The 4,336-nt window shown below is 32.7% G+C and overlaps 1 long non-coding RNA gene across 1 annotated transcript; it reads right to left on the bottom strand.

Moving 5' to 3' along the window:
* Positions 1-931: 931 nt before the first annotated feature.
* Positions 932-3,051, bottom strand: LOC145614272 (uncharacterized). The gene is made up of 2 exons (XR_014107081.1): positions 1,585-3,051; positions 932-1,326 (listed from the first exon to the last, which is right to left on the bottom strand). It is a non-coding gene; the product is annotated as an uncharacterized LOC145614272 (long non-coding RNA).
* Positions 3,052-4,336: the final 1,285 nt, after the last annotated feature.

The following is a 4,336-nucleotide window of genomic DNA, read 5'->3' as shown; positions in this document are numbered from 1 at the left end:
TTGACTCTTTTCAATATATTTCCCACACACTTAGCCCTTGCGGCCTAACTTTAGTATCACTTTCACACACTGCACATATACATGACCAAATATACTTTCCCTTAGGAACCCTTTGTCATGAGATCATAACACAACGTTGAAGCATGCCTTGTCATATCAACATCAATCATCATTGCATCACAAAATATGAAGTACTTAGCCTCCGCGCCTAAGTTACCTAAATACTTTCATTATCGAGTCAACTAGGATAGTCTAAGATGTTACAATCCTTGTATTGTGAGAAACAACATTTGACTAAGCTCATTCAACATGCACCTTCAAAAACTTCGCTTCTTTTTTTTTTTTTTTTTTTTTTTTGCGTCTTTCTTTTTCGAGAGAAAGTCGGTACCCTCCACAAAAATGACGGAAATTTTTGTTTTTTTGCATTTCGAGTCATGTACTTATTGAGTTTCATGAGTCAACCCTACGCACACACGAGTCACATCGAGTCGAGTCCACCTCGAGTCAGACAATCACACTACTAGAAAATCCGTCCTTTTTAGACGCTTTTCAAGCTATTTTTCGACGCTAAAAAGCGTCGAAAATATGTGAGTCGAGAAAATTAGACGTCACAAAAAAGCGTCGCAAATCACAACGCTTTAAGACGTCTAAATTTTTATACGAAGCGTCGAAATTTGCAGTTTTGGCGCACTTTCTCAAGTTTATCGACGCTTTTTTTTGTCTGAAACCTCAAATTTGGCGACGCTTTATTGTGTCCACAGTATCATATCTTAGATGTTTTATATTTTGGCGATGCTTATTTCTGTCTATATTCTCATTGTTTGTGACTTTTTTTTTGTCCAGAGTCTTTACAAAAATATCTAGAATATAATTACCTAAAAAATTATTTCACACTACAAATTTACTAGTATATACTAGTATTACCAATATATACACAGCAAAATTAAGCCAATTTTGTTATTGCATATAAATATGTTATAGTACATGGACAATATCTCATTGTAATGAGTTTGCTATTAGGTAGTACAAGAAATATAATTCCAACCTACACTTCACTCATGACTAGTACTAGCTAGTGGAATAAATCTGCTCATTTCTTCAACAAAAAAAAAAAAAAAAAAAAAACTTCAATCAATCGATCTTCAATTAGCTGCTCCTTAATCTTCTTGCAAGGGGCGTAAAGCAAAGTTCATATTGTTTCGAATCATAGTTGGCCTTGAATTCACAGCACACCCTTTGATGTTTGTAGATCCTCATCATCATGGACCAACAACATTAGCAACAATATTATGGAGCAACAACGCAAGATGGAGCTTGATCAGCATCCTGTAACAACAACATCAATCTTAAACACCACAAAAATGTAAAGCTGTTTCAAAATATTGATGAAAAAAACCTGCAACAGCAACAATATCGATGAAAAATGTAAAGCTCTTTCACAAAAATGTAAAGTTGTTTCTCATCCTGAAACAACGACAATATCGATGAAAAATTCTAGTTGAACTAGAATCTGTTTCACAAAAATGTAATGCTCAAAATTAAACACCACAAAGATCAATCTTATGTCCAAGAAATGCAATTTACCATAGCTCTTCAGCAAAGTTGAGTTTTCAGCCTACAATTCTATGTAAGAAGCCAGTCTCTCAGTTAGGAAAATCTTAGAGTTCATGTAACAGGAGTTCATGTAACAGTAACAGTGTTGTCCTCAAGCTGTAATACTCATGGCATGTCTAAACAAAAACAAAAGCAAAACACTACCCAAAATTAATAACAGTTTACAATAATGGGAACATAGGGAGCAGAAACAATTGGAACAAGCAAGCACTCCAAACAAGCATCATAGCTATAACGAATGAAATATTTGAACAGTAAATGAAAATTAATACAGCCAAAATAATGAAGCTGAGTATTTTAGAATCTAATACTAAATCTGAAATAATTCATCTGCAAATAAAAAAAATATCAACATCAAGAACTCTTCTTATTCAGAAAATTGAATTCATCCCAGCTAAGTTGAGAAATCACCAATAATAAATCACATCAAAGAAAAAAAATAGAAAGCAAAGTTTCATATAAATTTCAGATATTACTACTCCCTAATCACCTATTAAGTTTATTAAGCTACATAGCAAAAGAAAAACTATTACACTTATTTAATTAATTTAGAGAAAAAACTCTATGGATAAATAATATAAGAGGGGTTAATTAGTGAGCATATTGAAATTTAAATATCAGTCAAATACAATCAAATTCCACCAAACTAATCACCTCTTGTGGAAGCGAATCAAAATATAACTGCTCTATCCCATTAGAATAATTAAGCCTAGTTATCTAAACTCAATACACAACAAATTATAAATTGATACTTAAAGCCTTTTCTAAACGAGGGATGAAATATTGTTCCTTTATTTGTGGACTGATTTCAGATGAAGAAACTATCTCTCTGGACTCTCATTTTGCAAAAACCAAAAATAAAAATAAAAATACTTAAACAAGGCTCTCATATCAAAGACAAACTTTTCACACAAAAAGGTACTGTAAACTTTTTTTTTTACGGCGGGTTCTAATATCAAAGACCAAACTTTTCACACAAAACAATATATTTATCACCTAATTATTATCACAAAACATTCAACCTGATGACCATGGTTTGTGACAAAAAGCAACTGTAAACAAAAATGTGATAAAGCCATGTCCTAGGATTTAAAATAAATAAAAATAAAAACATACATCAATAGCATGTTTCTCTATTGGCAGCCCAAATGCATCCTATCCCATTGGGTGATGAACATTGGGTGCATTGTTCATAAAGTCGGCCTGAGTAAGAAACTTAGTTCACTACCTAATAATACCATTGAGATATTTAACCATTTATAATCTAAATTACGAGTGACATCAAATTTCTAACTAGGGAGGTAGTTTACAAAGATACCTAGTCATTTCTAATGTATGAGAAATCAAGCATTTCAAACAAAGATCAAGCAAGGGATCATGATAATCTACAACTCCTCAGCTCAATATACTACGGAGTAACGTTTTACATTTTACATTTCACATCAAATTTCTAACTAGGGAGGTAGTTTACAAAGATACCTAGTCATTTCTAATGTATGAGAAATCAAGCATTTCAAACAAAGGTCAAGCAAGGGATCATGATAATCTACAACTCCTCAGCTCAATATACTACGGAGTAACGTTTTACATTTTACATTTCACATTTAACTCATGTCATCATTTTGTTGTATAAAATAACAATGCACTATTAATCCCACCCCTAATTTCTTATTTCTACACAGCAGTAGCTTCCTAGGGTGAAAGCGACGCCCATACAACAAATCGAGCTTGAAGGATTGTAACATAAAGTGAATATACAGTAAAAAAAATTAAAAAAAAAACTTTCGATCACTACCTTAATGAACAATATTACGAGCTAAACCCAACTAAAAATATTGCACCAAGAAATGTCATCATCAGTATCAATCATTCTAATTTGCTGCAATTAAACCTCACTTGAAGAATGCATGCACTATACAGCAAAATAAAATCTACAAGTTCACTGCTAATTTCCATGACACATGTAGGCCATTTGTTTCATAGTGGAGCTTTGCATTTTCGCAAAAATTAAAACTAGAAAAAGGGCAATCATCTACATGGTGTTTCTGCAGTTTCTAGTTTAAATAAAGCTTAATAGAATTAAACTAAAGTCTGAACAATTGCAGTGCATTTCAACCATAAACAACAGTTTTCATGCAAGTTAATTGCTAAGACAAACCGGATAAATAATGCATCAATATATCTCTAAGACTCTAAATAATCATGTAAAATGGTACAATATTTAAATTCCACCTTTTTTTTCGAGAGTCGTTGTTTCTGCTTGTTCAATTTGGAGCCCCAAGTCCATTAACTTGCTTCCCAAAGAACTCAACTATCCCACTATATCAATCACACCTTACCCACCCCAAGCTTTCTTCACCCTAGCTTCACAAGATTAAACTAACAGCCACCTGATTAAATAAATCCCAGGAAATTCAAGCCTAATCTACACAATTTCAGAGATAATAACACCCAACAGATCAAGAAAGAAGAGGGAATATCTCTGTTACTAGTTAAGTTACAAAGAAAACGAAAACAAAGGATCATACTATTAGAACAATTATGAGATAACTAAAATGATAAATTTGACTCAATATATCTGAATTAATAACTCCAAGATATTGTAGCAAGCAGCGTCGGAAGTTGTGCGATGTGCAAGAGGTGGATCGGAGGAGACTGAAGCTGTTAGTACAAAACAAAAATTGGGAATTTTAATAATTGTACGAATTGGAGTACAAATGCA

Source organism: Chenopodium album, chromosome 3 (genome assembly GCF_948465745.1).
Source record: "Chenopodium album chromosome 3, dcCheAlbu1.1, whole genome shotgun sequence".
In the NCBI taxonomy this organism is placed as follows: Eukaryota; Viridiplantae; Streptophyta; class Magnoliopsida; order Caryophyllales; family Amaranthaceae; genus Chenopodium; species Chenopodium album.
The sequence above is the reverse complement of the archived record's forward strand: the minus strand, read 5'-3'. Positions and strand labels throughout refer to the sequence as shown.